At 43.8% G+C, this 21257-nt stretch overlaps 1 long non-coding RNA gene across 1 annotated transcript in view; it reads right to left on the reverse strand.

Moving 5' to 3' along the window:
* LOC115945307 (uncharacterized) overlaps nucleotides 1-21257 on the reverse strand; it is a 49684-nt gene that overhangs the window by 8986 nt on the left and 19441 nt on the right. The window contains exon 2 of the long non-coding RNA XR_004550526.1: nucleotides 15507-15586. This is a non-coding gene — a long non-coding RNA (uncharacterized lncRNA). The remainder of the gene's footprint in view (nucleotides 1-15506; nucleotides 15587-21257) is intronic.

Consider the following 21257-nt stretch of genomic DNA (forward strand, 5'->3'; position numbering starts at 1 on the left):
TTTATCCTCCAAAGAAAGAGAAGGATCTAACCTGCACAGCTGGCACCACATGAAAAACAGAGCTGAGAAGAGAGAAAAGGGAGGTAGTAAGTGCTAATTACAAGGATACTCAGATCCAAGCTGTAGATACACCCAGGAGCATGACTTAAAACCAACTACACTTTTGTTGGGCTCTTTACTTCCCACATCCAGACGACAGTTCCAAGAGTGCAACACACACACCTCAAATCTCACACTGCAGCCTCCAGAAGTAAACTTGGAGCATCTCTGTGGTGCCCTCTATGTAACTGGCACACTGGAAGGGATCCATCATCCTGGAGAATTAGGGTGCAGAAAAGGTCATTTTAAAGACAGGAATAACGTTTCCACCGTGCTTTGTCTCTTGCTCAGGTATAGCTTAAGACAACCCTGCTCACTGCAGGAGGGTTGGAGCAGATGGTCTTTGAAGGTCCCTTCCAACCCAAACTATTCTATGATTCCACGATACTAAAAAGATTAAAATTCACTAAAACTAAGTAACTATTACAAGAATAAAAGATGATGGAATAGGTTATTGACACCGGATAGCAACTGCAGCCCATGTGCCCAAGCAGAGACTCCAGTGCCAAATGGGCAAGCTGGGGCAGTGCCCTTACACTTACACAACACTCTCCCCTTCACACAGCTAGTGCAAAGCAGCGTGACAGAGCAGCTTCCCAGGGACAACGAGCGTTCCTGAATCACAATGGGGAATTAATTGCTCCAGAACGAAAACTAGAAGAGTAAGCACAATTTATTTTGCCACATTCTTAAAATGAAACAAGAAAACATTTAAACACTACAGCTTATTTAGATAATACACACTGGAAGACATCTTTTACTGCTGGCAGCTTGAAAGAAAAGAACATAATTACAATTCCAAGCATGAAATGAGCTCTCTTCCACACATGCCTGAACCAAGTCTAACTGTTTCACCAGCTGTAGTGAATCAAAGCAGGCAGAATTCAACAGAAAGGACCTAGAAGCAGCAGCTCTCAGTGCCTTTAACCTAGTAATTGCATGGCACCTGGATCCGGAAGCACTGTGGAGGATTTAGCAGTTGCAGATGTGCAGCTGATGTGGTGCATAGAGCATTTGATCTCCCTGGAATGCAGGACCCCAAACAATGCATCTGTGTGCTGGCCCACCACACACCCGGGTATGGGCCTGGGGAATATATAAAAGCTAACATTATACTGCAATTGAAAAGAAAAAAGCCACAGCATGAGCTTGACTGCTTAACTAAGAGAAAAACAATAGCAGCTTTGGTCTTAAGTATCTGCCAGAATGACCACTGGCCACTTCCAGATACATTCTTTGTTCAAGTACTTCAATACTGCTTCAACCGCTGCCTGAAATCAAAGGTACAAAGGGAGCTGCTGAGTGTAAATCCATGGCAACATCTGCACCTCCAACTTGACAGAGAAACTGTTAGAACAGCTCTAACTGTACCTACGATCATTGTGCCCCATAGTGAAACCACGTACCAAGTCTCCCCACTTTTGGATTTCCAGTGTGACGCACAAGTTCGCTCATCTCACACTTCACAGCAGTTTCACATCTGCTTTCTTCAAAGCAAGTCACAATGCACCATTAGAAGAAGTAATCCCAGTTAAGATCCTTCTCCTGAAAACCCAAGCTGAGCTTCACACATGGACCATGGGAAAGCCCTGGACTCATCCTTCCTGGGAGCAGAGAGCAGCGAGGAACTCTGGCTTGGCCCCAGGCACCATGGGTACACAGTGACAGAGACACTGCTCCAACCTCAGCATCACCCACACGGTGAAACAAAGCTGAATGAAAGAATAAACCACACAGGAGTTAACATTGTTAGACTAAGAGTAACTCTAAGATGGATCCTTCATTTGAATAGAGATTTCCATAAGAACTTCATTCTTTGGAGATGAGTAGCCAGGAAAACTGCTGTCCATGTTTCTGACAAGGAAGGAAGGGAAGAAGCCAAGCCTGAAAAGTTTATGAGTTTATTCTGACCTCCAGAATCACCAAGGTAATTATCTCACAAGAACAGTTCTGCTGTTGAAGTATTCTTAATGTGCCCAGGAAAAAGAGAAGATGCCAACTCTCCCAACTGAGACAAGTGGGTTATCTCCCCTTTCAGTCTGTATACATGCACACATACATTCCCCGAAGCTTACTTGGATTTTAAACAAAAGCAGAAGTCCCAGCCCAGCCACCTACAGCATCTATGAACCTACATGCCACAGAACATCTTCTGCTCCTGCACAGCCCTATTTGCACCTTCACAGGTTTTCCTGGCTGGTGGTAACAGACCAGCCTGAGAGAGATGGGTGTCATCTTCTGCTATGCACTCAGAAGGCAAACAAAATGCAGTTCATATTATAAGGATACCTTAAGGTAACTTTTGTACCATCTTAGCTGAATTAAAATCTAATACTTTAATTTCAGTGACTTCAATTACTGCAGTATTAGCTAGAATATTAAACTTCATCTAAAAAGTTTTATAAATAGGTTTGGCTACAATAGACTCAAAATAAGCAAACCTGACACAACAAAAATGAGGAGCATTCTACATAAATAATACAAACCTCAGTGTACCTGTGTGTATATATATATATATGCATGCTTATTGACTTATTCTGCTTTAAATCATCTGCTACAGCAATCTTTCCGTCCCCGGTTCTCAACCCCAAAAGAATTACTATTTCTTTCCAGACAAGAACTTCTGCCAACATTCTGGAGGGCTGAAGTCCAAACCACATATAGTTCAACAACAGCAGAGTTGAACAAAAAGGAAAACTATAGCTTCTTTTTAATTATAGCTTGGGAAAGTGTGGCTAAGCAGGGGAAAAAAAGAAGTCAAAGTCATTGATTAATTCCATGGGTTATATTTCAAGGCTTATAGCACACTGGAATAGACGCTCTAAGTTTATCAGATTTATCACCATCCTTCAGTGTGTAAACTCAAGGTGGGTCTACAGAAAAGAGTATGCTACTTTGCAATTCTGATACTAAAACGCTTTAGAATCCACAAAAATTAATACTTTCAGAGGCAAGGGTTTCATAACTAGGTCAAAGCAGGAGGGGAAGTTTAAATTCCTACTCACCCAGCAGAAAAAGCCAGGATCAACCTCCTTTCCTGGGGATCCCCAAGGTTTTAATAGGGAAAAAAATTCCAGCTTTGCAAAACTGCAAAATACAGACCTCTTCCAGTACCTTTTAAAGGAAGCCTCTCCAGGATCACATCTTGAATTACGAGCAAACGTTCTAATAAGCTACAGAGAACAGCTTTTCACTGTTACCATCAGAAATTCAAGGTTTTCAGTAATGAAAAACACACCTAAATCTGCATCAGGAGGTAAAGCTACAAAGAATCACAGCAGAAAGGAACTGGAAAAGTGCAAGTAACTAGAATTATTCTAAGGTATCTCTCTCTGCCAGTTTTACCTTCAAATGTTAAAGCCATGAACACTTATGGTTTGAACAAAAAATGTCTTGCTGCTTTGCCCAGTACACTCTGTCCTCCTTGTTTGTATCCGAGAGCTGTTCCAAAGAAATGTAATAATGACTCAAAAAAGAAGCCCAGTACTTCATTCCTCTGAGCTACTGTAAATTAAATATGAATATAGAAACTGCTTCTGTGAGGAAAGGAAAGCTCTGCATGGGGAAGATATTTTCTAACTGAAGTTTCACTAACAAAACAAGCACTTTAACATTAACACCTAACCTTAAAACAATGCCTAACCTCAGAGCCAGCAGGAATGCTAGTGGTAGCCCAGTATCCTGGAAGAAACTAGACTTGCCTGCAGCCCTGGTTGAGTATACAATTTGTATACGGATTGGCTGGACTGTTACCATACTTACAATCTCATTTGAATTTCCCCTTCCCCCCCCCCTTTTTCATCTTCATTTAGCATTACAAACACATAAATCCAAGCCTACAACAGCATCTTGGAGGTATCCAAACTGCAGGTTGTCGACCCAAAGTAGCAGGAAGCCACCATCTACTGGTGATCAACCCAGCATCGTTCCACTGACAACTGTTCCGGTGTGTGCAAAGCCATCAAAGTTGAGCTTTTCTGTTCGTATAATTTGCTTACTAGATTTGCTACAATGCCCCAAGGCATCTGAGTATGCAAGGCTGAGAAATAACGATGCTCCAGCCAAGGCATGCACGCTGCACAGCACTCAGAACACGTCACTGGAATTCCAGGCTACTATTATGCCCAACTCATTGCTCTAGTTATCTGCCTTGAAGATCTAATTAATCCCCTTGCTCATCATCGCCTAAGCTTACACAGGAGTGTCTCAAAGCTTGGTGCCATTTCACAAGTACGGAAAGGAATAGGTGAAGCAGCTCTGAGAACTCCTGTGGGAAGAGAGACTGTCAATCCGCATGCTGCTCATCGGGGCAGGTACAGATCTCCACCTTCTCCTTTGGTCCCCATCCCACACTCCTTTCAGACCATGGGAATTAGCCCCAGTAACAGGCACGTTGCCACAGGAAATCCAACCTGCCCTTCAGCTTTAACTGTGGATGACCTTGACATAGGGGACATTTAAAAATACACATGCATGTACACATGCAGCCGCATACGTACACCCAGAGCTGTGGGTATTTTAAATGCTCTCCTATCATCTACAAGATTGAGGTCAAGGAAATGAGGAGGTTTTCTACATTTTTAACTAAACATTTAATGTAAGTCAGATATTCAGGTTGTCCTTTTATTAAAGCACTAAATAACCAATAAACTGCAGGGAGAAAGGAAGGAGAATTCAACTGTGTGACCCCTCACTGGACACAGAACCCAGAGGAACTGCTGCATCCCTGACACCACTGCATCCAGATAGAGATCTCCTTTCAGATGGTTGCAAACGCATCATTAAAACTGGAGGAAAAAAGGGAATTCAGAACTGGCCAGCTGCTACATCCAGATGCAGCCCTAACTGTTGACAGGAAAAGAATACTTTTTTCCTCCCCTAATTTGTTTTCATGTTTTTGTCAATTTATTTACTACCTGTTCTCATTTGATTTTGACTCCACATAACTTCTGCATGGCATTAAATCTCTCATTACATTAATTAGCATCATTTACAATACAATAAAAATAGACTATCAGTCTCTGAGGTTAGTTGCTCAAGATAATAAAGGAATAAACCCACTCTACTGCTCCTGTAATATTACCCAAGAGCAAAGAAAGCATTCATTAAACTTCTCCAAAGTTGTAGTTCCAAAGCAAAGCTCTGTTTTTCCAGTAACTTAAAATAATTTTCTGAGAATATTTATTTCCTACATTATCTTCAACAAAAATGTGCATTTCTAGTACAACGGTTAATTCCAATTAAAAAAACATTGTAAGGCTTTCTGCAAAAAAACAAACACAGGATACTGGCAAGACTACAAGAATGAGGTAAAAACTACTGAAGACAACAACATAATTTTCTTCTGACTGTGTAACATAAAAAGGAAATATATTTCTTACATGACACCCGCAGTAAGTCCAGGTCCAGCAGAGAATAACCAGAATTATTCAATGTTGACCTTTGAATCCCTGTACCGTTAACGGATAAAACAACGTAGAAAAGAACAAAAATTATCAAAATCAAGGATCTCCTCCTCCCATTCACTCCCACAGCACAACACCAACCAGCTCCTCTCCTTTTTGCAGCTCTCCAAGTGTCTCTCCCTGTGTTACTTTCCCATCAAGCTCAGTTTCACCAGCCTTGGGGAGAAGCTCGAGGTGCCCAAGCATATGCAGATGCATCCAGCCCTCATGCTGCCATCCTGCCTTTCACCAAACTTGGAAACAAACCCATTCCAGGAAATTCCAAATTAAGGTTAAACGTTACCATCTGAAGCCAAGGAAAGTCAGGGATAATGTACCTTTAACAACACCTGAGCTCTGACCCGTAAGTCCAGCACCACTGCAAGACACATGGCAACTTTTAGACTATCAACTGCCCCAGAAAACCTCTAATATCTGGAAACATTAAGATTTTGGAAGGGTACAGGGGGAATCGATAGTGCTTTGTCAGGTCCTTCTCTATGGCAGCCACAACCATTAAGAAAGACAGATGCCTTTTCTGGGCTTCCTTGTCAATCCTCAGAATCCCAGACTGGTTTGGGTTGGAAAAGACCTTAAAGCTCACCCAGTTCCAACCCCTTCACTGGAGCAGCTGCTCCAAGCCCCTGTGTCCAACCTGGCCTTGAGCACTGCCAGGGATGGGGCAGCCACAGCTCCTCTGGGCACCCTCTGCCAGCGCCTCAGCACCCTCATAGGGAACAGCTTCTTCCCAATGTCTGATATAAATCTACCCTCCTTTAGAGACCACTCCTATCCTGCAAATGCTCCAAACCAATAATTAGGGCCAGGACTAAGTTATCCAGGAGCTTCCCTGTTTCTTCATCACACCAGGGCTGCTCCCTGCTGTGCCAGCAAGACAAGGGACCTGCTCTCACCACAGCACTGCTCCCAGCCTTTCCCAGCCACACACAGTGCTTGGGTGCTGCCAAAGCAAAAAGCAGGAGCTGGTCAGTCACTGCTGCCTGATAATTACTGCAAGATAGCGAGGTATTTTTACATCACTGACTCATAGGAGGAGTCCAGACTTGCATCACACAAACCCCTTTGAAATCCAACAGCTGCTCCTTTGGATCAAGACCAAACCCGGTCTTTGACATCAGTGGCAAGCATGAAGATGGTACAAAGCAGGGAAATCTGGACATCACCTGGACAGAACCCCCAGGCATTCACTCTGCAGTTCAGATAACCACCAAAACAAACATTTGCAAAGCTGAATCCAGTGATGTGGTAAAGAATAAAACTCTGAAGAACACCTGGCCTCAGGCTCCAAAGTCCTTCTGCATTAAGCAAGCATCATCACTATCCCCCACATGACAGCACTGAAGATGACCCCAGGAGCTGGGATCTCACATCCTAAACCACTAACATCAGTGCTTGATGTCAATCCATTTGGATTCAGTGGTTTAAATGTAGGAAAGATATCCCAGCCCTGGGTAACTCAATGTACAATACACAGCAGTCTCTCTGTATGTCCTTCGATTGATGGTTTTCAACACTCCTGTGACTCCCAGATGACAACCTCTTCTCCCTCTATGACCCCAACTACCCCCACCAGCAACTGAACATCACAGCTACCAAAGCTGGACCACTTGGATTAGTAATTCACATGGACAAAAATAAGTCAGAAGAACCCACGACAAGTTTTCCTTGCAGAAGAAAACACAGCATCCACTTACAGTGGAGATATCCTAAAATAAACCATACACATGCCTACCACCTCCTGTCCTCTTAGGAGTAATTAACCCAGAAGGTGAAGTTACACAAGCACAATCCTGTGTGATAAGGGAGACCCACGCACCCACATCACCAGAAATAGCTATTGTGCTCCGAAGTAACCCCTAATATTGGTAACTACTTGAATTTAAATTTCAAATAAATTTAGATCAAAGATTAAAGGATGTCGTTCTGCCTTCCCAGGCAGTGGAGATGCTTGTCTTTCATAACGAGGGAGCCCATAAAAATAACAAGGGAGAAGATCTACACCCAAGCTTCTCAAAAAATAAAGAATTACTGATTTTTGCAGCTACTCAGTGGCAGGAACAGATGGTTACAGGCAATAGTATTGACAACTTAACAAGCTACCACCCCCAAAGGTGAGCTTCTAAGTCTGCTCCAAATTCAAGAGTTGAACACACTACAGCCGAGACCAAGGGGGAAGCAGTGAATTGTCAGTGGTCCCATGGTGCTTCAGAATCTGGTTCACTTGCTGTTCTGTGGAACACCAAAGGGCTGTGACTTCCTAAAACACCCGGACACAGATCCCTGCATGAGTGTGCATCATGCCCGGGATGAGTGTGGGGAGTGGTGAAGGCAGGCAACACACATGGAACAGCTCCCAGTAAAACCTGAGCTTTCAGGATTTGCCTACCAAAGCAAAGCCAGTGCTGAGGACTGGAAGCCCAGCTTCCCTAACTGCCCATCACAGAGAGAGGATCTAGGGATTCAGGTCCCTGGATGCTCTGCCATGGTGAGCACAGACAGAATGAGTGTCCTCAACTTACTTGGATGTCCTCAGCTAGATGCAAGTTTCCACACAACTCCCAAAAAATCTCTTTCCTCAGCTCCCATCCATTTCCAGCAACTGGAAACAATCAACCCATCCAATCTCAAACCAAGATCAAAACACTAATTAAACATGAACTTGTTGAATACAAATCAACAAACTTATCTCTGAATTTCTGGACAAGGCCAGCAAAGTACTATAGACCAGGGACAACATGTGGCGTTGTAAAAGCTGTCAGAACACCCGAGTTCTCAAGCATCTCATTAAGCCAGTAATGAATTAGACTGAGCCTGCAAATCTCAGCCCTTGTTGTCATGTTCTTCTAAAATTAAAGCTCTGCCAAGAACTTTACCAAGGGAACAGAAATAATGATAGCGCCTGGTCTCCATCTTCACACTCAATATTTATGACTTACTTTTCGGATGATTTTCCTGTTTTTACAAGAAGCCCCCTTCCTAGGGACATCAGGAAAACATATCCATCAATTCTGCATTTGCTTGCAATAATAACAGTTTCCTCCTTTTTTACACGTACATATCATATATTACACATTAGGCAGAAGCTGTTCCCTATGAGGGTGCTGAGGCGCTGGCACAGGGTGCCCAGAGAAGCTGTGGCTGCCCCATCCCTGGCAGTGCTCAAGGCCAGGTTGGACACAGGGGCTTGGAGCAGCTGCTCCAGTGGAAGGGGTCCCTGCCCATGGCAGGGGCTGGAGCTGGAGGAGCTTTAAGCTCCCTTCCAACACAAATGTATTCTATGTTAACACATCAACAGGCTGGATGAATCTGTGACAGCATCGCACACTCCAGTGATTCAACCAAACCACCTTTCTTGCAATGCTTCCATACAGCACCACACACCCATTCCCAACAGGAGGGGTGTCAGCCAGCTGACTTGTACCTGTTGGACTACAACTGTCTTAGCTCCAGTAAGGATGCCTAAGTCACTGATGCATGTCCCTCAGCATTCATGTGACAGGAATTCATACACCAAAACACAAAGAAACTACTTCCCACCCTCAAGTCCTTAAATCCTCATGGATTTGAATGTGAAAATCAGCAGGTTCACAATTATCTACACTACTATTTAAAAGAGCAACAGATAATGAACAAGAACACCCTAAATTTCAATTATTCACTGAAGAAGTACAACAGAGTCTGGTCTTATCAGCAGGCCTTTGGTCTGCAGGCTCCTTAGGGTAGCAACAGATTGCGCACCTCTTGCTGCCAAATCATCTGCACTTAATCATAGCATGATGAATATCTTCTGAAAACAAGCGATTCCAGCCATATTCAGTGTAATCCTGCCATTTCACTCCAAAGCCTGTCATCTCTCATCCAGTGTGTCACCACTTCAGGGTGGAGACCATAACTTCAGTCCTTTTCAAGAATACCCTTTGGAGCTACACGTTGCATTGAGAAATAAACAAAACCATCACTTCAAACACTGCACCTCACTCATCACACCAGAACCTGCCTGAAAGCACTTCTACTTGTGAAGAAAATCACTGAATCCCAGGCTGGAATATACCTCAAGGATCATCTGGTTCAACTTCATTAGGCATAGCATGACCCAGACTAGATGTCCCAGCACCCCATCCAGGCAAATCTTAAGTGTGTCCAATTATCCCAAGGTCACACCTAGGAATGCTGTTATACAATGATGGAAGCAGTAACTGGCTGCTTGCACACCAAATAACCTACAGATTCCCTTGTCTCCATGCGTCACCCAGGGCATGTGTCCCACAGGAATCTTCTTCCCTGCAAAATAATAGATTATGCCCATCACTGGAGATGGTGATCCCATGTACCATCCACATTCCAACCTTCTTTAAATGAATCTGTTTCTAGATACAACTGATTTTTAAGTGTAGAGTATGTCAGCTGACATCAGTCTACAAAATCCTAACTCAAAAGTATACTTGGTTTAAAAATGAGGATTTTTGAAGTCATAATGTAGCCCCTTTGGAGAATAAGATTATTCAGGAACTACAGCTGGGGGGGACACAACCAACTATTTTCTTTCTTTTTAGGCAATTACTGCCACGGTTTTGTCTAGTTCCAAACAGAACAAAGAAGGACAAGTGTTCTATTTGCCTATGGATTGCTCTTACCAAGAACTCCCTTCTGTGTCATGGTGAACACACACACTGGAATCACACCCAAAGAACCAGGCGAGCAAGAGAGTCTTCAAAGAGGTTTCTGCTTCGCTCAGATCTGTTCATTAAAGGTGCTGCATTGTGCGCATGGGCCAGGTTAGCTTATTAGCATTGGAAAGGTTACTGAAAGTGAATTAATGGAAGTGCTCCACTCTCTTCACATCTGAGGAGCAGAAAAGGAGCCTCCCTACCTACACTTCTCCTGAAAGGTACGTTCAAATTGAGGGCATGTAGGTGGCACCTGCCAAAAGTGGCATGTGAATAACATTGGCAATTTAACACATTCTTACAAAAATACAGAGAACTGCAAAAGCAGCAATTCAAACACTCAAATCAAATGCTTATGCTGAGATTAGATCTAACAACCTAGCCTTTTCATTGGGATGGGGAGGTTTTAAAGCTCTTTTTTGTAGGTCTCAGTAGGGTTTTACGTCCAAAATCTCAAGCCCTGTTTGACCCACAAAGAAATCTAGGCTCACAATAGAGCCACCTCTTCGCTTACAGTGAAGGTACAGCCTTGAAAAATTAAACTTAGATTATAGAACTCTGGTGCTGTCCATTAGAGAGCACAAAACAGATGAAAGGAAAAGCTGATCCCTTCTAAGGGCCATGGAAACCCACCTCACACACATGCAGGTACAACACCAACCCATCTCCCATCCACCCTGACTGATGCCTTCCCCAAGCTGAGCGATGCACCAGCACAAACCCAAACTGCCTGGTCTGAAACACTCCGGATGAACCTGCACTTAAAGCACCCAGATGCTTTATGGCACTTCCAAAACCTGATTCTTTTCCCAGAGAAAGGGCTCCATCATTCAGGGTGTGTGAGGACCACAGCAGAAGTCAGCCAAACCCACAAAGGACACAGCTCCACTTTAATGTTACATGAGACCATAAGCTCCACTTGCACATGCCTTCCCCTCTTCAGGCCCTGCTTCCTAACACATCCGTTTCTCCCCTTAAAAGCCAATGCTTCCGTACCCCAGCACCACAGGGAAACCTCTGCTCAGCTGTGACTGACATGTAAAGAAAGAAGCATACACTGCTCTTCTTGTGTTACGTTCCAACACCCCTAATTTGGAAGGGTAAGAGCTGAAATGCATGGAAAAAAGCCAGAAAGCTCAGATGAACACCTCTGTGCAAAGAAATATCTCCCCTGTGAAATACTAAGCTCGATTTCCCCCAAAGCAGTAAAAATTGAAACCCATATATGAACACATTTAAGAACATTAATAGAAAAACACCGAGCAGTTAAGTGAAGTCACGTTCCATCTAAACAACGCCACCATTATTGCAGCATCTGACTTTCAGATGACAATTCAATCCTGGAAGCATGTATTGTAATTGCTTTTCCACAACGGGCTTCAGCTTTACAATTGCATCCTTCTCGGGAGGTCAGAACAAGGCACGGCTGAGGCTCTGGAAAGCAATTCTGTTTAGCAGTACTACCTTATTCATCCTTTTAATCTTACACCTGCATATTCATTAGGAACTGTGTAAAATGCAAGTGCCAAAACCACCATCAAAAGCTGCTGCAATCTCTCTGTTGCTCAGAGAAAGCCTTGACCCCTCTACTTCCTTAATGAAGAAGTGGGGAAAGCACATATCACACCACATGTCAGCTGCGGTGCTGCAAAGCAGGCACCAAACCCCGGAACAAGCTCAGTGCAATGCAGCCATCTTTTGCACAAGGAGCCACCATGATGAACACAGCTCATTTCAAGTAAACCATCAGAGCAGTTTAGTGAGGAAATACCTGTCCTATTCGTTGCATTGCGAGAGCTGCCATGATGCAGGCACTGGGTTACATGAAGCTGGCATCTCATCTGAACTCCCTTTTCTTGCATCCATTTAGATAGGACCTCTGCTGTTATTACTACAGAAAGCTGGGGGGCAGGAAACCAAACCAACACAAGTCTGTTTTAGAGAACTGAGAGCAACAATGTTTGTAGCAACTCCCATAATTCGCAATAAAGGAGCCACCTGCCAAAATGGAGAAGTTTCACACTTTTGTAACCCTTCCTACAGTGGAACAGCCCCTCTGCTCCCTCCCCACAACCTACCACTGCACTTCTGGTCTTCTGGCTGCACCAGTGCACCTACTTGTGGGTCAGCAGATCACGCCACAGCAATCCACGCAAATATCTAAATATCTATATTTATCACAGAATAGCTTGATGATCAGGTTATCAGCACACCATCACCAAACAACAACATGGCATACGTGATGGGAACGAACTCCTGCCAGGGACAGAAACACCCTGCGTCAGGTTTGCAACCAAAGGGAGCAGCACAGCAGACGCCCTCCGAGTCCATTTCCACCACCAAAGCTTTATTTCCTTTAGCAGACCTATGAAGTGCAGAACAGCACCATCAAAATAGAGCAACCGCTGCAGGATCTTACTACAAAGGTAAGCCTCATCCTGAAGATCAGGCTCCCCAGCCTCCTTTAATGGGGAATCCCTGCAGCATCCTTTAAGCAAGTTAATGCTGGCATGCATAAGTTGCTTGGATGAGGAAGAAAAAACACAGAACAACCAGGTTTGTGCCCAGTGCATTTTCACACACAGGTTTACAGCAAAGGCAGCTCTCATTTTCATGGTCACAGATGAGTGACAGAAGCCAGCATTTTCATGCTATACCACCTCCTCCTCAGACAAGACAGAGGTGGCACATCATCCCTCTGCTAGTTGGCACACAGGTACCAAGGACCCCAGGGCTTTAACCAGGCACAGGATAAGGAATGAACACAGATGACAATGACCTGCTTTCATAACGTCTGTGGTTTAGGATGAGAGGTTTTTACTCAAGCTTGGCCAGACAGTAATTCTGTTCCAGCCTTGGGCTACTCATAGGAGGGCACAATCTGCACGTGCACCTGTGGGAAACTGCAGGGAACACAGATGCTGGAGCCTCCAGAGCCTCCATACCAACACAAAGCCTTGGAATTCACCTCTCCAGCTTCAGAACATGCTAGATTTGGGTACTGCTTTCTGCCAATACTGGAGGATTCTGATATTCTCCCCTTGTTCACCTCTCCCCAACATCTCCATACTGCAGTAGCCCAAGAACGGAGCTGATCTGGGTGAGTGTTGATCTGGTTGAGGGTAGGAAGGCTCCACAGAGGGATGAGGACCTGATGAGCCCAAAGGTCTTTTCCAACCTAACCAGCTCCTTGAGACTCCTAGACCAAGATGCATTTTAAGCACTACAGTAGTTTGTCTCTGCACAGAAGCAGATAAAAGCTCATTTTACTGGAAAAGGTTACTCAACTTATCTCCCAGGGCTCAAAAACCCACAGAGCAAAATCACTTTTTGTTTCAGAAGTCAGAGAAACATCTGACTTCATCGTAATTATTTCTTTCTACAGTGTGAATGTTTTGTCACATCATACATCCTCATCCTTCATCTGTCAAAGTCTTTCCATCCACTGTTTCAGCCAGACGCATCATCAGTGTGGTGTGGCTTTATGCAAAGTACAAAATGCCCAGAGGGAAAAGCACTAAAGATGGACAAAAACATGTGGAAACTCTTCTAAAAGCAGCTACCACAGCAATGTAGGCATAATTTAAATTCTCAGTAATAATCCTAAAAGATCTTAGCAGCCAAAAGGCACGCAACGTAGACAAAAGCCTTGGGAGATGCAGTCTGCCATCATGCTCTGTGCAGAATCACACCTTTTTACCCAGCAGTTACTAATATTTAGCAAATACACTGTTGTGTTTATTAAGTTTTCATTTAGGCAAAAGGTCCTGCAATTAACACTGTCTTGTTTTTAAAACCATAAGTCTGCATTCAAAAAACCATAATTTACTTCAAAACTCAAGAGTGAAAGACCTTCATACCAGACTATGAGATGCAATAGGTAGTGACCAACCTGGGTTATAACTGATGCTCGGATTCAGCCAGGTTTTCCAGGGGACTGCAGAGCAGCCATTAAGGAAAGAGTTACTGCACACTACAGCAAAAGGTCTCACACTTGATACGCTTTAATTACTTAGCTGCAGCAGGGGAGAGTCACTGATGCCTAGCCTGGTTTGTTTCACTGCAAAAGGCTTCCACTGCTATTAATATTCACTGAGGGAAACTGAAATAACATCTTGTCTCCATGTGAATACCCTGGAATTATTACAGACAAAATAAATACAATGATTTTTACTTTTTTCCCCTCAAAATCCAGGACAAAAGAAACCTACCAGCTTGCAATGCCACCTGATAGAACAGACCTCTATTTCTACATAGAGTAGCTCTCCTTCAATGATGGCCTTTATCATAATGACAGCTTCAACACAAATAAACCCGCTTCAGCATAACCCAAGAGGTCAGCCAAGGACCCTAAGCCCCACAGCAGAAGCAACACACTGTAGGTTATCCACCAAGAGCCATCACCCTAGAATTCCTTGGCATGCTGAAGATGACCTTGAACTCTGCAGCACACAGCTTCCCATCCATACCACTGCCATGACACACACTGCAAAGCTGAGCTCATGGAGAGCAGCAAACAACAGCTTTTATCCAGCCTGTACACACCAAACCACCAGTACTGCAGAGAAAACCAGCAAGGACAAATGCCTTCCTACCAGCTACAGCAGCATCACTGCTCTTCTCAGAGGACAGTGTTGACCTCTCTCAAAACACTGAGTCAAAATCTCTTCTTTTCCCCATAAATTCCACTCTAAGGTAGTCTATTATTTTTAGATCTGCTAATGTTACCAAAAAGTTGAATCCTAACACTGAATCAAACTGTAGTCTCAGCATATTGGAAGTTTCTCTGCCCAAAATGAAACGTAGGTGCCATCTGTTTCAATCACACTAATCACAAGGAGACATAACATTGTGAAACTGGCACTTTTTAATAGACTTTGTTTTTTAAGACATTTCAAAAGCAAAGAGAAAGAGGACTGTGACATACTAGAGGTAGGACGTATTTAATACTCAGCAGCCAACAGCACCAACAAGCTGGACAGCCCACTGGACAAACCAGCACTAGAACTGCAGGAAAAGTAACTTTTGCTTAGGGAAAAGCTTGCTCCATTTGAAATTATATAAAAGTGAAAAGGCATCTCAGAACTAAAGGCATTTCCCAAGATATTCTGGGTTAGTACCTTCACATTACTGCACAGAAGTTTGTGATCTTTACCATCAGACTTCACAAAATAAAGAGAAATTCAAACCACCACACCCAACACACCAACATAGACACAAGCACTTGTTAGGTAATAAACCTGACAACTGGAACAGAAGCCAGGTAAATATTTACCGATTCCATAGTTGAAAGCTGTTGTTAGCACGACATATATTAAAATCCAACAGAGATGTGTCCCAAAAACGCTGTGCAATCTGAAAAACACAGGAAGGAGTTCATTAGAAATTAAAGCACAGGGTTTCACTCGCAATAAGCATGCTATATTCAAGTACACAAAGGCTACTAAATCCAAATCCTTGCCTAATCCAGAAACAAATTTCCTCATAACAAGTCTGCACAAATAGAACAACAGCTCTTGCTGCACCTTTCAAGATGTTTTTCCAACTACAAATTCCCAAAGTGAAATTTCCAGCGCCGGGCGAGAACCAGCAGGAGCTCTCGGCACCTAAGGCAAAGGGGAATTACATCCATTAACTGGTACATGAAACGGTTGGCAATTCCGAGCCAAAAACCCGGGTTTTCCCTGAACTTTTCACCATGGGTTTAGCGGTCATAGGTGACTGTCAGAGGGGTACAAGTTTTGGACAGCACAGCTCAGGCAGAGCCTGTACAAGTCATACAAGCAAGGGCAGAGCCTGAACTTTGCAGTTCAAACCTTTGAGTGTCTGCAAGGTGGAAGAGCAGAGCTTGGGCAGAGACACCAGTCTTAATCCAGATTTGTTATGCCCATGATCATAGAATCATAAAGTTATAGAATGGCTGGGGGTGGAAAGGACCTTAAAGATCATCTACTTCCCAATGAGAGCTACCTCATGGCTTTTTCCAACACAAGTGAATGCGTCCTGGGGCATTGACAGATCCCCTGATGGGGACCTGCAGTCCTGCAGAGTATGATGATACCTGCTCAGCACCTTTTCCAGCATGATTCCCCTATTCTTTTCACCCTCTTCTCCGTTATAAGACTCACAACTCTAACTTGACCTACCCACTTCAGCTGCACCAAAAGAGACTGGGAGGGGAAGCTGAACTTCCAACACCATTATCTGTAAAATCATTAGTGCTGCCTATTGACAGTAGTGACTGAGACCAACTGTGCACAAAATTATCAAAGAGTCCACAGAAATCCTGTCCCATGACATACTGACACCCAGTTCTGAAGATTCCTATCTGCTTCCTGGCCTACACATAGCAATTGTATTCACTACTTAGCTCACTTGTAAGACAAACATTAAGTACTGTAGCAATGCAGTAGTGATCACATATGAGTAAAGGACCTTCTACAACCAACAGTGTACCAGTTTTTTAATGAAACTTATTAAATTACTTATGAAATACAGCAAATACTGCAGTGAAAGATGCCCAATGCAGAGATCATTGGCAAAACCTGCCCTGCTGTGTGCTTTCCATCACTCACAGTGTTCCTGCCATGCAGAATCTAACATTTTAATTTAAAACTACCTCTGCTTCCAAAAGCCTAAGTTATAATTAGTAATGTTAGACACATTTATGCACCCAATTTTCTTAGCTTTAAGTCTGTTGAGAATATATCACTTCACAAATCAACATTTCTATCCTCATTTTCCCTTCTGTGAGCTTACAAGACCAACTGCTGGTCAAGGCTTGGTGTGTTGGACAAGGCTCCCATATGTGCCAAGCTAACTGCAGCTATACAGAAGGCCATTTGCAATGCAAACCACCAGACATTCAGTCTTCCTTTGTGTTGAAACAGTAGCATAAATACTAAATAATTAAGTGTTCAAGGTGACCAGATTCTGGTTTAAAACAGGGTCAGTCTTTCAAGACCTGTGACACTTTATTCTACTTTAACATTAAGCCATTTGGAAACTCTGGGTAAGGAGACACTTCCATTAAATTAAGTCTTTCAACTTCTAAGCTCTCCCACCACTTCTTTCTGTTCTTTCACACTGACCACGTCATCCTCAGCAGTTCCCCACTGCTGAGTTACCGGTTCCTCTTGCTGCACTCCCACACATCAGTAAACTGCAGATTTAGAGCACACAGAGCAACTTTTCCAGCATCCATTGAAAAAAAAAACCCAACCCAAAACCCTGGGAATTAAGTAATTCAAACTTCTTTAATAAAAGGGTATCTTGTGACTTCACAGAAATCCATATTTGGAGATGGAAATTGCTTTACAATCACAAATGTGACCTGAAAGAAACCAGTTTGCTTGCATTAAGATTAACTACAGACTATTTCCATCAAAGCAGCTGGGGCAAGCAGCTGCGCTCTGGCAGGGGAATGCTGACTGGGAAACACTGACTGGTTCCAGTAGCAAGGCAGGAGCTGGCTTCAGAGGCTGATGTCAGCCATGAAAGAACAAAACCAGAGCAGTTCTGATGCAGACTCACCCAGAAGGGTCTCTGTGGAAAATGTGTTCAATATTCAATGATTTTACACATCTAGGTATTTCCCCATTTGATAAGTGAATGCAGAAGCTGTCTGCTGAAGTCTCATTTCAAGCCATGGGAAGGTCAGTTCTCCCACAAGTAAGCATGGTTTTCTTAATTGTGCTTTTTTGAAGCAAAAAGTTGTGTTCTAATGACAGGCTTTCATTAATTGAGATTCTATGGTGTCCCAGAACCAAGACGTGTAATGGGATGTCAGTATGAGACGTAGATTCTGGTTTAGACCAATTTCTGAATGGAAAAAAAGAGACCTCTCGGGAGTAGGACATCCTTTTCCAAGGCAGTCATCTGCTTCCCTCTAAATAACGTGGGGAAGAGACTGAATTTCAATGAGGCATCTCTCTGAGGGCTCTGTGAAAATGTACACTGGGGAAAGCAGACACCAATGAGCTTATGCTTTCAGATGAGCTCCATTAGCTCAGATACAGAACTCAGGGAGGTATGAGTACAACGTATATGAAGGGAGAGGAAAACTAGGAATGTTTTCCAATGACTCCATAGGCATGTTCAGGACAACATGGTGAGACTGCCTTTACATCCTTACACAGCACCCGGAATACAAACACTAATCATTCACCCTGCTGAAACAGTGAGAAATACTTATTCTCAGAAACTGTAAAATCACATTACAATTCCAGAATCTGAGAAAACTGAGGTTGTAGGGAGAATCCATAAGCAGGCAGCACTACAAACATCATGTACTTACTATCAACTATACATACAGGTATTCCTGGAAAACACATTTTCTGCAACAACAGGGATCCTATTCCTGCCTGGTTACAGCATCCAAGCTGAACCCAAACAAGAGTTTGGGGAATCACCAAAACAGACAGCTTTGTGTTGGAAGGGCCTTAAAGCTCATCCAGCTCCCACCCCTGTCACAGGCAGGGACCCCTTCCACTGGAGCAGCTGCTCCAAGCCCCTGTGTCCAACCTGGCCTTGAGCACTGCCAGGGATGGGGCAGCCACAGCTTCTCTGGGCACCCTGTGCCAGCGCCTCAGCACCCTCACAGGGAACAGCTTCTGCCTCAGAGCTCAGCTCAGTCTCCCCTCTCTTGGGCAGGTTCAAGCCATTCCCCTTGGCCTGTCCCTACATCCCTTGTCCCAAGCCCCTCTCCAGGTTTCCTGCAGCCCCTTTAGGCACTGGAGCTGCTCTCTGGTCTCCCCTTCAGGAGCCTTCTCTTGTCCAGGCTGCCCCAGCCCAGCTCTCTCAGCCTGGCTCCAGAGCAGAGCTGCTCCAGCCCTCGCAGCATCTCCATGGCCTCCTCTGCACTCACTCCAGGAACTCCACATCCCTCGTGTGCTGTTGCCCCAGAGCTGGACACAGGACTGCAGGGGGGGTCTTGAAGAAGCAACCAAACTGCCCCAGAAACAGTGGAGAACTGCCCACCTCTGCCCCTTCCCATCAGTTTTGCTCACACACTCCCAAAAGCCAAGGGCAGCACAGCAGTTGAAGCTTTCCCTTGGCCTCTCGAGGGAAATAAGGATCATCAGATTTGTGACACTGTTATTTAAGAGCACACCCAGACTACTTTACACAGCTCAGGACTATTTAGAAAGAGGAGGAAGAAGGAGAGCTGTTGCACTGGAGATCTGAAGGGGGGGGGGGAAAGTTGCTTCCAAGAAATACACAGAAATGAGAGATAAATAACATGCCTTTAACTGAAATACCCTGCATCCTATCAGTAGTTTACAGACCACCCATCTCCCAGCACACACATGCTGAGCAAACTGTTCTGTTCAGTGGGACTGGACTCACACTCACTCATGCGTGCAGCTGCTCCTACACTCCAGGAACTCATTTCCAGCAGTGGTGTGAGCCACAGAAATTGCCTCTCACTGGGATTTACAAAGCAGCAAATACTTCTGCAGCAACACAGCGGCCAACTATGCTCATCCAGTACTGATTACTGCAGTGAAACACCAAGAGCAGAGACAATCCCACTAGTGTTTAAAAAGCAGAGGAAAAAGCCTTTCAATGCATTTCACTGTGCCAAAATTGCAGCACCAGGTAAAATTTGACAGCATTCAGAAACTAAGTAGGTAACGTATTTGTGGTCACAAGGTTCCTTTATTTTGCCCTGCAGATAAGTATGCAGAGAACTACATTTTCTTAAAGCTCCTGCCATATTTGCCACTTGATAAAAATACAAAATAACCTGATACTGTCCTCAAAAGCACAGATCAAGATACTTATGTATGGGCTGAAGAGCCTGAGGCTCATTTTATCCCACTGAAACAAGCATGAAGGAAGGGAAAGATGCAATTCCTGTGGAACCAAATCATCCCCGAAGTGTTTTAACTGAACGTCTGACATGGAGAACACAGTCCACAAGAAACTGGGGGTTGCAGTTGTTTAAATTCAGGACTAAGCTGCTTAGAGACCTCCACAGAATGAAAAGAATCCAGAATCTGTAATGTCAAATAAGTAGTTTTGATGTGTTCTAGGCATTTCTCAAGATCTGTGTTTGTTTCAATCCATATGACACCAGATACAGCATTTTCACACCAATACAACAGTCGGACTCAGCTTCCATCACCATTCACCAGGGCTGACCCTGAGGGATCACTCCACACTATTGTTGTTTACTTTACCAATATTCCCCATATCCCTTTGTGAGGGAATGGCACTTCTGTACAGTGGGTTTCTATGTCTTCTTCTGTAGAAATGAGGCTTGAGAGTTCAAATGGAATTTTGGTAGCTCAAAACAACTTCAGTTGCATTGAACTAAAAAATCTAATTATCAGAAGCCCAATATCTCATTGGGTTTAACCCATGCAAACAAACAGCAAGCAGCTGAGCAATACACCCTGAAATTACCGGACATGCCAACTTTATTACTGATTATCTGGTTCCTTTCATACCAGACATTTAATGTTCTCTGCTTGCAAGAACATCTCAAAATTGCTATCCTCTAAAATCACCCAGCTTTTCTCCTGAAAAGAGCCATGAGAGCAGCCTGAAAAGGTACTTGTCGAGGTAAAAAAACAGGGCTGTCAGAAGAGTCCCTGCTTTGACACAACCTGAGAGCTTAAATCACTGCAGTAACTCCTGTTTTCTTGGAGTGAAGTGGCAGAAGAGCAAAGCAAGCCTGAACAGTTTCCACTGAAACACGTTCTTTTTATTCTGTGCAGACAATTAAGAAGTTCTGGAAATATTCAAGTATGTTCCCCCATCTCTCCTCTTTCACCCTCTATCACCCTTCTGTGGCTTCTCTGATGAGTGGAAAGTATCAGCTCTGCTCCTTAACCAACCTTGGGCTAAAGTTCAAGGCTACAGCTTGCCCTTCTGTACTAGCACGCAAAGACAAGTCTTGCTCTGCCACTGTTTTCCAGGCTTTAATTTAATATGTTATTATCTCCCCTAGTTTTAGACAAATGTTAAATACCTTAAAGATAATGCACTCTTATCAGCAAATGGAAAAAGAAGTCTTAAC

Source organism: Melopsittacus undulatus, chromosome Z (assembly GCF_012275295.1).
Source record: "Melopsittacus undulatus isolate bMelUnd1 chromosome Z, bMelUnd1.mat.Z, whole genome shotgun sequence".
In the NCBI taxonomy this organism is placed as follows: Eukaryota; Metazoa; Chordata; class Aves; order Psittaciformes; family Psittaculidae; genus Melopsittacus; species Melopsittacus undulatus.